The sequence below is a fragment of the Coffea arabica genome, chromosome 4e (assembly GCF_036785885.1).
Source record: "Coffea arabica cultivar ET-39 chromosome 4e, Coffea Arabica ET-39 HiFi, whole genome shotgun sequence".
NCBI lineage: Eukaryota > Viridiplantae > Streptophyta > Magnoliopsida > Gentianales > Rubiaceae > Coffea > Coffea arabica.
In genome coordinates this window covers 31,973,662-31,992,404 of record NC_092317.1, presented here as the reverse complement: position 1 = coordinate 31,992,404, position 18,743 = coordinate 31,973,662, and positions in this window count along the sequence as shown.

The following is an 18,743-nucleotide window of genomic DNA, read 5'->3' as shown; positions in this document are numbered from 1 at the left end:
CTACCTGTGACCACATGGCATGAACTTCGCAGGTTGATGAGGAAACGGTTCATTCCAAGTCACTACCACCGAGACCTTTATCAAAAACTACAAAACTTGAGTCAAGGGTCTCGAAGTGTAGATGACTGTTTCAAGGAGATGGAAATAGCCATGCTACGTGCCGATGTAGTGGAGGACCGGGAAGCGACAATGGCTAGGTTCTTAACTGGGTTGAGACCCAAGATTGCAGAGGTAGTGGAGTTGCATCACTACGTGGAAATCACGGACATGGTGGACAAAGCTTCCAAAGCGGAGCGTCGCCTCAAGAGGAGGGATGCCACTCGACTCACTAGTACACCGGTTAGCTCGAATTGGAGAACATATCCGCCTACGAAGGAGAAGAAACCGATTATGGGAGCTTCGGGAAGGATACCAAGGCGGTGACTGACGCCTCTAAAGCCCATAACCATGAGATCAAGTGCTTCAAATGCCAAGGGTTTGGTCACATCGCATCTCAGTGTCCAAATCGACGAACCATGCTCTTACTTGAAAATGGAGAAGTCGTGACGGATGAAGAAGACAGCTATAAAGGAGTACCATCGTTGGGAGAGAAGGATGCCGATTCTAGTGAGGAAATACCAACGAATGAACAACTCGACTTAGTGGTTCAAAAGGTGCTAACTGCTCAAGTAAAGGAAGAAAATGGCCAACAAAGGGAAAACATCTTCTACACACGTTGTCACATAAAAGGCAAGGTGTGTAGTCTTATAATTGATCCCAGGAGTTGTACAAACGTGGCAAGTATGACACTAGTGGAGAAGGCCTCGCTTCCTACAATCAAGCATCCACATCCATATAGGCTCCAATAGTTGAACGACAGTGGAGATGTGCGAGTCACAAAGCAAGTCGAGATCCTATTCCGCATTGGTCGATACGAGGATAAAGTCCTCTATGATGTCGTGCCAATGCAAGCTACTCATGTGCTATTGGGGAGACCATGGCAATATGATGAAAGAACTAGCCACGATGGTTTCACCAATAAGTACACCTTTATGCACGACAACAGGAAAGTCACACTTGTGCCTCTCACTCCTAAACAAGTGCACGAGGACCAAGTCCGGTTGCAACAAGAACACGAGGAGCAAAGGAAATTGAAAGGAGCCGAGAAGAGTGAGGGAAAACTGGCCTTAAATGATTCGGCCCTTGAGAAGAGAACTGAGAGGAAGCAAAGCATGCTCGCAAAAGCCAGGGATGTAAAGAAAGCTTTACTTTCTTACCAACACTTGCTTATGATAGTATGTAAAGAAGTTATGCTTGCTTCTACCATATAACTACCATCATAACTACCATATAAATTTAACCACTGTATATTTTCATGATACCCCGTGTTATCTCATTGTTGCAGGAATTTGAGGATATGTTTCCTGAGGAGATCCCGGATGGACTACCTCCCATCCGTGGCATTGAGCACCAAATAAACCTCATTCCGGGCTCACCATTGCCCAATAAAGCCCCCTATCGCATGAGTCCCGAGGAAACCAAGGAACTACAAAGGCAAGTGGACGAACTGCTTAAGAAAGGTTGGGTGCATGAAAGCCTAAGTCCCTGTGCCGTCCCCATCATCTTGGCGTCAAAGAAGGATGGAAGCTCACGCATGTGTGTGGATTGCAGAGCCATCAATTCGATAACGGTAAAGTATCGTCATCCTATACCTAGGTTAGATGACATGCTAGATGAACTAAATGGGGCTGTAATTTTCATGAAAATTGATTTTAAAAGTGGGTATCACCAAATCCGAATGAAGGACGGGGACGAATGGAAAACGGCTTTTAAGACTACTTATGGGTTGTATAAATGGCTAGTCATGCCCTTTGGTTTATCTAACGCCCCTAATACATTCATGAGGTTAATGAATCATATTCTACGCCCTTTTCTTGATAAATTTGTGGTAGTCTATTTTGATGATATCTTAGTCTCTAGTCGAAATCTTGATGAACACATAGAGCATTTACGTGTTATTTTAAATGCCTTATGCCAAGCAAGTTTGTATGCTAACTTGAAAAAGTGTTCTTTTTGCACAAATCAGTTGGTCTTTCAAGGATATGTTATTAGTGCATAGGGAATACAGGTAGATAAAAGGAAGGTGAAAGCCATCCAAGATTGGCCGACACCAAAGACTGTGAGCGAAGTAAAGAGCTTCCATGGATTAGCTAGTTTTTACCGCAGGTTTGTGCGAGATTTCAGCACCATTGCCGCTCCGTTGACTGCCGTAATCAAGAAGAATGTCGCCTTTCATTGGGGAGCTGACCAAGATAAGGCATTTCAATTACTTAAACACAAACTCACGCACACACCTGTACTTTCTTTGCCTAGTTTTGACAAGATGTTTGAAATCGAATGTGATACTTCAGGTGTTGGCATTGGAGCTGTGTTAATGCAAGAGGGTAGGCCTACTTTAGCGAGAAGCTGAGTGGGGCAGCCTTGAACTACTCCACCTACGATAAGGAGCTATACTCCCTCATTAGGGCTCTCGAAACATGGCAACATTATTTGAGAGCAAGGGAGTTCGTCATTCATACTGATCACGAGTCACTCAAACACTTGAAGTCACAACAAAAGTTGAACAAAAGGCATGCCGATGGATTGCTTTTGTTGAGACTTTCCCATACATGATCAAGTATAAGACAGGTAAAATCAATGTAGTAGCTGATGCCTTGTCACGCAGGTACTCTTTACTTACCTTACTCAACACTAAGCTACTTGGTTTTGAAACCATCAAGGAGTTATATGCAAAAGATCCAGATTTTAGTGAATGCTATGCACAATGCTTACAATCTAGGTTGGATCACTTTTTTATGCATGATGGTTATTTGTTTCGAGTTGAAAAACTATGCATCCCTCAGTCTATTGTTAGTCCATGAAGCACATTCAGGTAGTCTAATGGGACACTTTGGTGCTGCAAAGACTTTGGTTGTTTTGCAGGAACACTTCTATTGGCCAAAGATGAGAAGAGATGTGGAACGTGTGTGGTTGGTCGATGCATTGTGTGCCACAAAGCTAAGTCTAAGACTCAACCATTCGGTTTGTATACCCCTTTACCTGTGCCTACTACACCTTGGATCGATATTTCTATGAATTTTGTACTTGAGTTGCCCCTCTAGGAAAGGACATTATAGCATATTTGTGGTAGTTGACAGATTTCCTAAAATGGCTCATTTCATTGCTTGTCACAAAACGGATGATGCTTCTTACATTGCTGATTTGTTCTTTCGTGGGATAGTTAGGTTACATGGCATGCCTAGAACTATTGTTTCTGACAGGGATGTTAAATTTCTTAGCTATTTCTGGAAGACATTGTGGGGAAAATTGGGCACTAAACTGTTATTCTCGACTTCAAGTCACCCACAAACGGATAGCCAAACAGAAGTTGTTAATCGCACTTTATCTACATTGTTGCGTGCCATCATTAAAAAGAACATTAAGTCTTGGGAGGAATGTCTTCCTCATGTTGAGTTTGCCTATGACCGAACTGTGCATAGTGCTACACGTTTCTCACCTTTTGAAGTTGTATATGGTTTTAACCCGTTAACTTCTTTGGATTTGTCACCTTTGCCGTTGTCTGAGTGTGTCAATCTGGATGAAAAGAAAAGGGCAGATTTTGTGAAGGCACTACATGAGAAAGTGTGACTCAACATTGAGCAACGCACGAGTCAATATGCGAAGCAAGCAAACAAAGGAAGGCGTCAAATGATCTTTGATTGGTTGCACCTTCGCGAAGAGAGGTTTCCAGTTCAACGACAAAGCAAGCTACTCCCCTGAGGCGACGGTTCCTTCCAAGTTCTTGAGCGTGTGAACAACAATGCTTACAAGTTGGACCTCCCAGGTGAGTATGGAGCTATAAGTGCCACATTTAATGTCACTGACTTTAGTCCCTTTCTCGCAGAATTTGAATCAGATTTGAGGGCAAATCCTTTTCAAGAGGAGAGGAATGATTCGAAGGAGAACATCGAGTAGACCATACAAGTAGAACAAGTGAAGGTTTCCCTCGGCCCTGTCACTCGAGCACGCGTCAAGAAAATGAAGGAAGCACTCCAACTTCTAGTACAAGCTGCCCAAGCCCAAGTTGGGAGGCCTCGGCCCATAGAAGGCCTTGCAAGTGAGAATGAAAGACAAATCACCTTGGTAGAGGCCTTGCTCGATGAAGAGGAGCTTGTTTGAGGGCCACAGCCCTTTCTGGAGTATCATGGTTAATCATATAGTTATTTAAAGTTTAAGTATTGCATTAGTAGTTATGGCCTAGATCAATAAAGCTCATGTTGAGCATAGGACCGAGTAGGAGGCCCACTACCTTTGGCCGAACTTAGCAAGGGCCACGGACCTTCCTTGGAGCCCTAAGTCCCTTTTGGATTTTCGAGCATCTAGTAGTAGTATTATATTTAGGACTATTGCTTGTATTATTTTTTTTTCAGATTTGGTTTAATACAAAATTGAGAGTTCTCTCATTGGCTTCTTGTGAGCTTTTCCTGAAGTTCTTAGAATAATTCCCTAGGATCTTCAAGTTGACTTATCAATCTAGAATCACACTAGATTGTGGCGTCTTCTACACTATACCAAGGTTCGTTAGCCACGTGATTAACGGGTAAAGATATCATCAACTCCAAACGTGCTCCGTCCCTCTAGATCCTGTGCGCCTGTCTCTTGCGGGTTTCGTCACAAGTTGGCGATGTTCGTATCAGTTGGTAATCAGAGCTAGTTAGAGGTATCACATTACATCCCTTGTTTTTGTTGTTTTGAGCCAGTTTTTATCCATCAATTTTGTTGCTAGGTCATTAGGGTTTTGTGTCAAATCGTGGGAAGGGTTTCTTGTGAAGTCCGAATCGTTTGCTTCTTGTTAGTGTGCTGTCCGCAATTTTCCAGAATTATTCCAGTATTTTCGTGTGTTGTTTCTGCCCAAGTTTCATCAATGAGTTTGTTGGTGTTGTGTTTGAATCATTAGAGTAATAAAAAACAAAAAAAAGTCACGCACCTTATTTTGTTCTCACGTCAAGATGCTGGAATTTCGTTTTGAGTATTGCTGAAATTCTGTTTTACCTATTTCATGAGTTTTGGTTGTTGTTCTTGTAAACCTTGGATACCATAATATAATTTGGGGAAGTTCTTGAGTTCTTGAACAAGATTCTTGAAGTTCTTGGGCCTGCAAGACTTGACTTGAAAGTTCTTGAAACCATAAAATCAAGAACTAGGGTTTCTTGAAAGTTTGAATAACCTTGCATCCGCTTCTTGATCTTGTGGTATAATCTGAAATTGTGATCCTTGAAGAGCCGAAATCTTGAACAAAAGACAAAAAAAGAAGAAAAGAAACGAAACAAAAAAAAAGAGGAACGAGAGACCGAATGCTCAATGGAAATCAGATTTCCAAATCTTGATTGGTTTGAGTTTCCAATTCTTGGTTGGCTTCCAAATCTTAATTGGCTTCAATATCTTGAGCTTCCTATTCTCGACTGAATTCCAACAACCTCAAATGACCTGGATAGCCCCAAAAACACCCCAAACCAGTTTCCTAAACCGCTACAAAGACCTTATCCAAATCACCCTTGGATTCTTGAGTTTCCTAAATTGGTTGGACTAGTTGTTGCAAACCGAATTGGCTGAAATTTGAGGGCTGATTATGGCATTATTTGAACACCACAAAAGCACCTTTTTCCCTCCAAAATACTGACCAGAACTCGGCAAAAACAGCAGCTCAAAATTCCAGTTTTCGGGTTGGAGTCTTTCTAGGATTCCAAATTTCAGCTTTGAGTTGTGAGTCGCGTCTAGTATCGATCATCTTAGGATTGCTTTCCTACATTATTTGAGTCATTAAACAGCATCTTAATTGTGTCATATACCTGAGTTTGTTCCAGTTTGACCCCTTGCTTCATTCACTGTTTGATACGTGGTTGAACGTCGACATTGGAGCTCCTTGGAGGAAATTTTCTGATTTTTTCAAGAGAGGCAAACAAAGGCCAATAAGGGTTATTTGTGAGATCATTAGAGTGGGTAATTTTGAGTGACACAAGAGAGTTGAGTGTAAACACGTAAGGGAGCGTCAAAGGCAATATACCCTTGTGTCTTTGCTAACTCTTTTTACAGGTTTACCTTAGCATGGATTCTCACCCTTTTGACAATAAACTTAACATGGAGGCCTTGACGAGTGAGTTCCAATGGAGGATGGACATGTCCCTTGAATCCCTACATGAGTGAATAGACCAACTTGAGAACCATCAACAACGAAGTAACTCGGTTCATGGAGGAAGCAATAGGGATGAATCCGGTCCTATGCATGGCGGAGATGAGGAAGACCGACGGCCTAGATATGCTCACCAAGACCAAAGAAGGAACGATGATGCACTCAAAGAGATCAAAATCAAAATCCCCTCATTCCAAGGGAAATCCGATCCGGATGCCTACTTGGAGTGGGAGAAACGCATCGAGATGATCTTCGAATGTCAAGACTATAGGGAGGACCAAAAGGTAAAGCTTGCCACTCTCGAGTTCACGGATTACGCCATTATCTGGTCGGATCAAGTGCGACTTAGCCGAAGGAGATGTGGAGAACTACCTGTGACCACATGGCATGAACTTCGCAGGTTGATGAGGAAACGGTTCATTCCAAGTCACTACCACCGAGACCTTTATCAAAAACTACAAAACTTGAGTCAAGGGTCTCGAAGTGTAGATGACTGTTTCAAGGAGATGGAAATAGCCATGCTACGTGCCGATGTAGTGGAGGACCGGGAAGCGACAATGGCTAGGTTCTTAACTGGGTTGAGACCCAAGATTGCAGAGGTAGTGGAGTTGCATCACTACGTGGAAATCACGGACATGGTGGACAAAGCTTCCAAAGCGGAGCGTCGCCTCAAGAGGAGGGATGCCACTCGACTCACTAGTACACCGGTTAGCTCGAATTGGAGAACATATCCGCCTACGAAGGAGAAGAAACCGATTATGGGAGCTTCGGGAAGGATACTGATACGAACGTCGCCAACCTTGTGACGAAACCCGTAAAAGATTAGATTCAGGATCGACAAGAGGACACCAAGTTTGGAGCGGATGACCTCAACCCGTTAATCACGTGGTTAACGAACCTTGGTATAATGGTAGAAGACGCCACAACCTAGTGCGATTCTAGATTGATAAGTCACGAACACCTAGAGAAATTTTAAGGTATTCAAGAAGCCTTGGAGAAACCAAGAAAACTCTCAAAATCTGATTTATTGATTGAATGCCTAAAACCATTGGAAGTGTGGGCTATTTATAGCCTTACATAGAGATGAACAACTAAATGTGGAACTAGTCTAGAGTTGTGGTCTTGACTAAGACTAACAATTGTAGGCTTGACCAAACCTTATGAGGTCATCCCTTAGGTAAACAACCTTATGAGGTCATCGCTTAGGTAATTAAAGCAAGACTATGGACCATTAAGCCCTTATTACAATGACTTAACTAAAATAGCAAATGTGACTAGATGGGCAGACGACTTGAGCTTATAAAGCGTGCCCACACCTTATAATGACTTTGCTATGGTGAATCGATTAAATGGCAGAAGACGTATCCTTATAAAGCGTGTCTGTGCCTTATAACGTCTTTGCTGCGGTGAAGCTGAATGAACTGCTCGAGCTCGTGTAACCAGTCTTAGTGGGACTTGAACCTTATCCGATGGCATAGCTTGACTCGTATCATTCCCCTTCTCTTGAAAGCAATTTGCCCACAAATTGAAGCATGAATGATGATAAGAAGAGTTACATGCCGTCGAGTCAATTTTGTTATGATTACCACAATTTTCATCCAATGCATAAACCACTTGCTAAGCTGGAAAGTAAACATTGTTGAACCTTGAATCTCACGAACCAGTTTCAATGTATGCCCAACTTGATCGCTTGTGATCATGAGGTAAGGATCCTCAAAGTGATGCGATGTAGATCCTATGAAATCATACTCCTCAAACTTGAATAAGCTTGCAAAGTATGGAAGCTGACTTGGTGAAGTTGGAGCTTCAAGTGGACTAGGTGCAAGATGAGCATAGGTATTGTAGTGACCATTGAAGACCTCGCTCCTTGTGTAACCTCGTGGAACATGGTCGGTTCTAAGGTCTTGAGGGTACACATAGTTTGATCCTCCAAAGACGTGAACAGCATTGAAATTATCTGATTCCATGAATGGGAACCAATTTGATCTAACTCCTAGAAGACAAACTCCATGGAAACTCGCAAATTGCACAAGCGTCTTTGGGATGGAACATTGTAAGATCAAAACGATTGCACTTTGCTTAACCTGCACAAAACAAGGAACACTAGACAGAGCAATGTTAAGGTTGTTAGAATGGCAATAAGTCCCCTCACTCTCATTTTTGTTGAAACTTAAAATCAGTGCATTATCCCTTCTTTCTTTCGCTTCCTCAGTCAACACTTTGGATTTTTCAATCTCTTTCTCATGCTCAATAGCTGTCTTTTTCCTCTCATTATTCTCAGCCTCTTTCTCCTTTTCAACTCCCTCAGATTTTACCTCATCAGTCACAATTCCCTCATCTAGCTCTTTCTTCATACTATAACGCTCATGTTCACTTCTCATGTATGCTAGATCAATACAAAGTTGGTCATAAATAAGTGGTACAAGTGCAGAACGACGACCATTAAATAAGAAGGAATACTTATTAGTATGTCTATCATATTTAACTTCTCGCCTCAACATCCACGCTTTACCTAGCAACACATGTGTCACTTGAATTGGGACTACATCACACAACACCTCATCCACATATTTGCCAATTTGAATAGGTACAAGTGTGTGTTTAGTAACCCAAACATCACCATGAGCACTCGACAACTTATACGGTTGAAGATGATCAATGGTTGGAAGATTTAATTTGTGAACCATGATAGCGCTTGCAAGATTGACTTCACAACTCCTATCAATGGCCAAGCTGCATGTTTTATCTTTGACACCACAACGAGTATAAAACCAACAATGCAACTGAGATTTGACGATGTCCAACTGCTCATTTACACCACGTAATGCCACTTCTTCGACTCCCTTAGGATCAGGAAGAAGATGTTGTAAGCTAGCTTTTAAATGCCTCGTATTCGCCATGATGTATGAGGAAACCTGCAAAAATTTAGTGAAACAAAAGATATTTTTCCTCACCACACAAGCTCACATGTTTACACTCGTCACTCGTGTATCACTCAAGTGTTTAAAACACTCTAATAAACTTACCAAGGTGTTTTCAAGGCTCCTCGGTCAACTCCTCGAAGAAGTTAGAACTCCTTTAGTATGGATCGACTTACCAACCAGGGTCACAAGATTGTAGCACTTTGAACGAAAAAAAAAAAAAAAAAACAAAAGATGAAGGGACTGACTACGACTCAATGAATGACTCAAAGTTGAATTTTAAGAATCCTAGACAAAACTCTACCCAAAACTGGAATTTTGAGCTGCTGGTTGCTACATTTCTGGTCAGTGTTTTGGTAGGTAAATGGACACTTAGAGGATTCAGAAAGACACTTAAAACTGACCTAATGATGCACGAAAATTTCCAGAATTAGAAATTCCCCAACGGTTACAAAGATGGAATCTGAATGGAAAAGGAATTTGTGTTGCGGTGGGATTTTTTTTTTGGAAACCCAAGGCTGACTTTTCTTCCTTAATTCTTTGGAAACAAGGATTAGTCTTCCTATTTGCTAGTTCCTATGAATTCTAAGGTCAAGTTCAAGATTGGAACTGATTTGGTTGTTTTTGGGAACAAGGGTGGAAAATTTGACTTGAACAGGTTAGAAAATTTGACTTGAATAGGTTGGGAAATTTGACTTGAATAGGCTGAATATTCTTCTTCTTCCTTTTTTTTTTTTTTTGTTTTCTAATCAGCCAAGAAGAGTCAAATTTCGTGGCTAAAATGTTCTTAGTCAAGAAAGAAGATTGTTGTGGTGAAGACAAGGATTTTGGCAGCTGAAATTTTGCAGCCTTGTTGTTTACCAAGATTTGGTTCCCAAAACCCAGAAACTTCAAGATTCTTTCAAGAATTCAAGATGTTAATCTCCAGAATTCAAGAAACACAAAATTGAAGATGATTTCCTCCCAAAACAATCCAAGATTTCACGATTTGATCAAGACAGATTTTGGTTGGCTTCAAGAATCCCAACTAAAGTTCCAAGAACTTCAAGATTGTGGTTTTAAACAATCAAGAACTTCAAGAAACCCAAGTTTTGATCAAGACAGATTTTCAAGAATTTTGTAAGGTCAGCCAGCTATATTTTTTTTTTTCGGATGAACAGTAACCTCGGATGATCAAATAGAACAAAAGACTGGAATTAAATGGATATAACAGGATAGAAACAAGACACAAACACAAACAAAGAATCAAGAATAAGACACAAAAGAAAGGCTGGACCAAACAAGGCTAACCACAGCAATTAACAACAACTAGACGCAAGTTTATGATGCAACAAATCTGGAAAAATAACGCAAGAACACGATGCAACAAATCTGGAAATTGCGGATAGCAAACTTAGAACATGAAAACAGAATTTTGGACAACTTGACTCGAAAGGAAATAAATAAAGGGATATAACGTGATACCTCTTAACTAGCTCTGATTACCAACTGATACGAACGTCGCCAACCTTGTGACGAAACCCGTAAAAGATTAGATTCAGGATCGACAAGAGGACACCAAGTTTGGAGCGGATGACCTCAACCCGTTAATCACGTGGTTAACGAACCTTGGTATAATGGTAGAAGACGCCACAACCTAGTGCGATTCTAGATTGATAAGTCACGAACACCTAGAGAAATTTTAAGGTATTCAAGAAGCCTTGGAGAAACCAAGAAAACTCTCAAAATCTGATTTATTGATTGAATGCCTAAAACCATTGGAAGTGTGGGCTATTTATAGCCTTACATAGAGATGAACAACTAAATGTGGAACTAGTCTAGAGTTGTGGTCTTGACTAAGACTAACAATTGTAGGCTTGACCAAACCTTATGAGGTCATCCCTTAGGTAAACAACCTTATGAGGTCATCGCTTAGGTAATTAAAGCAAGACTATGGACCATTAAGCCCTTATTACAATGACTTAACTAAAATAGCAAATGTGACTAGATGGGCAGACGACTTGAGCTTATAAAGCGTGCCCACACCTTATAATGACTTTGCTATGGTGAATCGATTAAATGGCAGAAGACGTATCCTTATAAAGCGTGTCTGTGCCTTATAACGTCTTTGCTGCGGTGAAGCTGAATGAACTGCTCGAGCTCGTGTAACCAGTCTTAGTGGGACTTGAACCTTATCCGATGGCATAGCTTGACTCGTATCAGATACCAAGGCGGTGACTGACGCCTCTAAAGCCCATAACCATGAGATCAAGTGCTTCAAATGCCAAGGGTTTGGTCACATCGCATCTCAGTGTCCAAATCGACGAACCATGCTCTTACTTGAAAATGGAGAAGTCGTGACGGATGAAGAAGTCAGCTATAAAGGAGTACCATCGTTGGGAGAGAAGGATGCCGATTCTAGTGAGGAAATACCAACGAATGAACAACTCGACTTAGTGGTTCAAAAGGTGCTAACTGCTCAAGTAAAGGAAGAAAATGGCCAACAAAGGGAAAACATCTTCTACACACGTTGTCACATAAAAGGCAAGGTGTGTAGTCTTATAATTGATCCCAGGAGTTGTACAAACGTGGCAAGTATGACACTAGTGGAGAAGGCCTCGCTTCCTACAATCAAGCATCCACATCCATATAGGCTCCAATAGTTGAACGACAGTGGAGATGTGCGAGTCACAAAGCAAGTCGAGATCCTATTCCGCATTGGTCGATACGAGGATAAAGTCCTCTATGATGTCGTGCCAATGCAAGCTACTCATGTGCTATTGGGGAGACCATGGCAATATGATGAAAGAACTAGCCACGATGGTTTCACCAATAAGTACACCTTTATGCACGACAACAGGAAAGTCACTGATGCGGTGGAGCACGAGGCCCAAAGTGTACAAGTAGACCCTGTGAAGGTGCCCCAAGGCACAGTGACACGAGCACGAGCTAAGAGATTCAAGGAGTCCCTCCAAGCCTTGGTACGTGCTATCCAAAACCAAGAGAAACCGAGCATTGAAGGGATTGAGTTGGAATATCCTTGCACGACTACTAAAATGCTGCTTACAATTGAAGATGCAAGTGTCCAAGCTCCAAACGGTGGGCTGAGCCGCAGTTAAGTACCCTCGCTGAGCCGAAGCTTATGATCTATAGTTAGTTGGGCTAGCTTTCGGTCAAGTGAAGGCCCAAGGGGCTGGCCGAACTTTCCTTGTTATTTTTCCAGTTTATTAGGTCTTAGTCACGGCTATTAATAGCCTCAAGCCGCATGTTACATTCAGTTTTTGAGAGTATTGAATAAAATTTCCAGAATTTCGTCCATTCCTTGTGGCAAATTCCCTTAGCTTGTAAAAGCTAAGTTGAACATCCTAGAGTTGATCCTAGGCTGTTCTTGACTTATCAATCAAGCACACATACTTGATTGTGGCGTCCTCTACCGTTAAATCTGTTCTTGAGTGGTCCAAGTTCGGGTTCAACTCCGTCAAATCTTCATCGTGTTCCTCTAGATCCGAAGTAGCTTCCGCGTCTCGTATCAGCTGGCATCAGAGCTAGTTAGAGGTATCACGAATATCCCTTTTTATCGTTTTTAGATCTATTTTAGTCTTCTAAATTCGTAGCTCAAGTGCTCGGGTTTGTCAAGTCCGAAATCTGTCTTTGTTGTTTCCTTGTCAGAAATCTGTCTTTGTTGTTTCCTTGTCAGAAATCTGTCTTTGTTGTTTACTTGTTGTCTGAAATTTTCTGTCCAGTTTTGTCTTGTGTTTATGTTCTGTTTAAATCCAAAAAAAAAAAAAAATCTCTTGTGTTGCATACCTTATTGTCATTCCCTTGAGTCGTTGCTGGAATTAATTTGCTGGGATACCGAATCTGTTTGCACTTGTTTCTTGAACCTTTGTGTTGTTGCTTTGCAAAACTCGAACATCAAAACCTTATTGGGGAAGTCTTGAGCTTCTTGGATCAAAGAGGTTAATCTTGGCAGTCTTGAAACCTGAAATAAACCTTCAACCGTGTTCTTGTTTTCATGGAACTTTGATCTTGAAACCAAATCTGTCCAAGTTGTTTACGTTAATTGCTGTGAAATTGTGGTCTAAACTAGCTGGCTATTGTGTGAAAACACCCCAACAGAAGTCAAAAAAAAAAATTTTCAAGAAAGACGGCTCTAGTTTCCAATTCTTGACCAGCCTTCAAGTTTTACCAAATCTGATTCAAAGGTCAAAAAAAAAATTTTTCAAGAAAGACGGCTCTAGTTTCCAATTCTTGACCAGCCTTCAAGTTTTACCAAATCTGATTCAAACTTGGACTTTCCAAATCTGAACAGCCCTAGTCTTGTTCAGTCTTCAAGCCACCAAATCTGATTCAAACTTGGACTTCCAAATCTGAACAACATCCAATTCTTGACAGCCTACAAGTTTACCAAATTTGGTGCAAAATCTGACTTCCAAATCTGACCAGCCCCAAAATTTCGAATTTGAACCACTTGGGACTCCCAAATCTGACCAAACTCCAAGGTTTCCAATCCTTGGCAACCCCAAGTGTCCAAATCAGATCAAACTTTCCAATTTCCGAATCTTGAATTCTTGAATTTTCCTAAAACCGTTGGAGCAATTGTGCCACCCGATTGGGCTGAGTTTTAGGTAGTAGATTGCCCATTATTTGAGCAGCCTAAGGCCACCCAAAATACTCCAAAACCCTTACCAAAAAGACCACGGACCAGCAGCTCAACACATTCCAGAAATTTGGGTTTCGGGTAGAGTTTTCTAGGATTTTCAAAATTTCAGCATTCAAGTTAATTGTCTTACTTTCTTTTGAGTCGTTAGTTATTGTCCAGCTATATTCTGAGTCTTGAGTCGTGTCTAGGTCTTCAGTCATTCACCTCCATTTATTGCTACTAGCTTGTGTGTCACTTGTTGCCTAGTCAAGAACGTACACTGCGGTGACGCCTAGTTTGTTCAACTCGAGCAACTAGCAAGCCAAGGAATTGCTTGGTAAGATTATTAGAGAGTGATACACTTGAGTGAAATACGAGTGTGAGTGACCTATACATCGTATTTTAAAAAAAAAAAAAAAAAAAAAGAGAGCAAGGAACTCGTTTTTGTTTATTTATTTTGCAGGTGGACTAAATATGTCTAGTGAAGTTGGTGAACAAACCATGGACATCAAACTACAATTGTAAGCCATGTGTGGGAGGAAAATTCCTTTGCACTACTAACCTTTTTGCAGGTCACATAGTCATGGCCACTAGAGTTGCATCTTGCTCATACAATCAAGAATTCATGGAGACCGAACCTTTCAAGAGGAGAGGTCCCAAGCGAAGTACCTCCAAGTACTTTAGCCCCATGCAATCCAGTTCACAATGTGGGTATCATTCACTCCGGGAGGAGATGCAACGCCACCGTGCTTTGTGTGTGTATGAAAGGTATAAACAAGATTGTGATGAGTATGAGAAGGAGCAAAGCAGTTTGCGTAGAGCATCTAAATCAAGGTCAACTTCAAGCAAACAAGGTTCATCTAAGAAGTGTCTTGACAATCAAGACGAAGGGCTCGAGAATTTTCGAATTGAGTCAAAGCTTCGTGAATCAATGGATAAATTCGAACGTCGGACTGAAGCATTGATTGATGATATGATGGAAAGACTTAGCCAAGTGCTGGATTCACACCTGGAGCAACTTAACCATGTGCCAACCGGTGGTAATAAAGGGAAAATTCATCCTAGTCCCTCGTTGATTGAAGAGCCAAATATGAATGAGTTACAACTGAGCCATGAACATGAGCTAGACAATGAAAATCAAACCTCATGTACAATGCGTGAGCAATGGTCCGAGAAGAATGGAGTGGAAAAAGACAAGAATAATTTGGCCTTAGTGAAGAGTGAAAAGGAGGAGTTGGCCGTGTTTACAAAGGCTGAAAGTGTGACCATTTTGTTTGCTAACCGGCTAACATGTGTTTTGTTTAGCACCTCTTCTTTTGTTCAAGTTACACAAAGTCAAGTAGAGTTGATCATGGCATGTTCCATCCCGAAGTCACTTGGACACTTTGCGAGTTTCCATGGAGTTGGTCTTCTAGGAACTAAATCTCTTTGGTATCAATTCATGGAACAATGTCCATTCAAATCTGTCCGCACCATTGGAGGGTTCATTCGAGCTCATCTTAAAAGGGAAATTCCAGAATCTACTTCTTGTTCTTTACCTATGTGTCAAGGACTAGCACTGGAATCTCAAGTTGAATCAATTGGTGGAAGGAATATCGAAGTGTCAAAGGGAGTTTTCTCATTTAAATCTCGTTCTACACCTTCTTACCATCTAGCTAATAATGTCCCATTAGTCCTTTACCCGATTTCTGAATTGCTCCAAGTTGAAGGTTATTTTGTTTTCATAGGTTGTAACGCTGTCCACAATTTTCCAACTACGGCTAAAGACTTGCAACCCGATTTCGTGCTTATCCCTGCTGCAAGTGGTGCACGTTCGTGCTTCTTCACATGTCCAAAAGCTAGTCACCACGAGCTTACTTCACCAACCCCAACTTGTGCAAATTCATGCGATTCGTATGGAGTGCATTTCACTTCATTGCTGCCACTTATGTCACGTGACAATAAGACAATCCATGGCCGAAGGTTGATTAGAGAGCTTTGGATTGCTACCTGGAAGTTTCGTGAGCCTTACACAAGCTTTTTCCTATCTTGGCGCATGTCCTTGTTTGAGGGCCTCATGAAACTGACCAAACGGCATTTAACTTGGCTCGTGACCTTTCATTTGTTCCCAACGTGGTTGACCTCCAAACGCACTGTCGACATCCCCATCTAGATTTGAGGACAAATCCTTTTCAAGAGGAGGGGAATGATGCGGTGGAGCACGAGGCCCAAAGTGTACAAGTAGACCCTGTGAAGGTGCCCCAAGGCACAGTGACACGAGCACGAGCTAAGAGATTCAAGGAGTCCCTCCAAGCCTTGGTACGTGCTATCCAAAACCAAGAGAAACCGAGCATTGAAGGGATTGAGTTGGAATATCCTTGCACGACTACTAAAATGCTGCTTACAATTGAAGATGCAAGTGTCCAAGCTCCAAACGGTGGGCTGAGCCGCAGTTAAGTACCCTCGCTGAGCCGAAGCTTATGATCTATAGTTAGTTGGGCTAGCTTTCGGTCAAGTGAAGGCCCAAGGGGCTGGCCGAACTTTCCTTGTTATTTTTCCAGTTTATTAGGTCTTAGTCACGGCTATTAATAGCCTCAAGCCGCATGTTACATTCAGTTTTTGAGAGTATTGAATAAAATTTCCAGAATTTCGTCCATTCCTTGTGGCAAATTCCCTTAGCTTGTAAAAGCTAAGTTGAACATCCTAGAGTTGATCCTAGGCTGTTCTTGACTTATCAATCAAGCACACATACTTGATTGTGGCGTCCTCTACCGTTAAATCTGTTCTTGAGTGGTCCAAGTTCGGGTTCAACTCCGTCAAATCTTCATCGTGTTCCTCTAGATCCGAAGTAGCTTCCGCGTCTCGTATCAGTCACACTTGTGCCTCTCACTCCTAAACAAGTGCACGAGGACCAAGTCCGGTTGCAACAAGAACACGAGGAGCAAAGGAAATTGAAAGGAGCCGAGAAGAGTGAGGGAAAACTGGCCTTAAATGATTCGGCCCTTGAGAAGAGAACTGAGAGGAAGCAAAGCATGCTCGCAAAAGCCAGGGATGTAAAGAAAGCTTTACTTTCTTACCAACACTTGCTTATGATAGTATGTAAAGAAGTTATGCTTGCTTCTACCATATAACTACCATCATAACTACCATATAAATTTAACCACTGTATATTTTCATGATACCCCGTGTTATCTCATTGTTGCAGGAATTTGAGGATATGTTTCCTGAGGAGATCCCGGATGGACTACCTCCCATCCGTGGCATTGAGCACCAAATAAACCTCATTCCGGGCTCACCATTGCCCAATAAAGCCCCCTATCGCATGAGTCCCGAGGAAACCAAGGAACTACAAAGGCAAGTGGACGAACTGCTTAAGAAAGGTTGGGTGCATGAAAGCCTAAGTCCCTGTGCCGTCCCCATCATCTTGGCGTCAAAGAAGGATGGAAGCTCACGCATGTGTGTGGATTGCAGAGCCATCAATTCGATAACGGTAAAGTATCGTCATCCTATACCTAGGTTAGATGACATGCTAGATGAACTAAATGGGGCTGTAATTTTCATGAAAATTGATTTTAAAAGTGGGTATCACCAAATCCGAATGAAGGACGGGGACGAATGGAAAACGGCTTTTAAGACTACTTATGGGTTGTATAAATGGCTAGTCATGCCCTTTGGTTTATCTAACGCCCCTAATACATTCATGAGGTTAATGAATCATATTCTACGCCCTTTTCTTGATAAATTTGTGGTAGTCTATTTTGATGATATCTTAGTCTCTAGTCGAAATCTTGATGAACACATAGAGCATTTACGTGTTATTTTAAATGCCTTATGCCAAGCAAGTTTGTATGCTAACTTGAAAAAGTGTTCTTTTTGCACAAATCAGTTGGTCTTTCAAGGATATGTTATTAGTGCATAGGGTAGATAAAAGGAAGGTGAAAGCCATCCAAGATTGGCCGACACCAAAGACTGTGAGCGAAGTAAAGAGCTTCCATGGATTAGCTAGTTTTTACCGCAGGTTTGTGCGAGATTTCAGCACCATTGCCGCTCCGTTGACTGCCGTAATCAAGAAGAATGTCGCCTCTCATTGGGGAGCTGACCAAGATAAGGCATTTCAATTACTTAAACACAAACTCACGCACACACCTGTACTTTCTTTGCCTAGTTTTGACAAGATGTTTGAAATCGAATGTGATACTTCAGGTGTTGGCATTGGAGCTGTGTTAATGCAAGAGGGTAGGCCTACTTTAGCGAGAAGCTGAGTGGGGCAGCCTTGAACTACTCCACCTACGATAAGGAGCTATACTCCCTCATTAGGGCTCTCGAAACATGGCAACATTATTTGAGAGCAAGGGAGTTCGTCATTCATACTGATCACGAGTCACTCAAACACTTGAAGTCACAACAAAAGTTGAACAAAAGGCATGCCGATGGATTGCTTTTGTTGAGACTTTCCCATACATGATCAAGTATAAGACAGGTAAAATCAATGTAGTAGCTGATGCCTTGTCACGCAGGTACTCTTTACTTACCTTACTCAACACTAAGCTACTTGGTTTTGAAACCATCAAGGAGTTATATGCAAAAGATCCAGATTTTAGTGAATGCTATGCACAATGCTTAAATCTAGGTTGGATCACTTTTTTATGCATGATGGTTATTTGTTTCGAGTTGAAAAACTATGCATCCCTCAGTCTATTGTTAGTCCATGAAGCACATTCAGGTAGTCTAATGGGACACTTTGGTGCTGCAAAGACTTTGGTTGTTTTGCAGGAACACTTCTATTGGCCAAAGATGAGAAGAGATGTGGAACGTGTGGTTGGTCGATGCATTGTGTGCCACAAAGCTAAGTCTAAGACTCAACCATTCGGTTTGTATACACCTTTACCTGTGCCTACTACACCTTGGATCGATATTTCTATGAATTTTGTACTTGAGTTGCCTAGGTCTAGGAAAGGACATTGTAGCATATTTGTGGTAGTTGACAGATTTCCTAAAATGGCTCATTTCATTG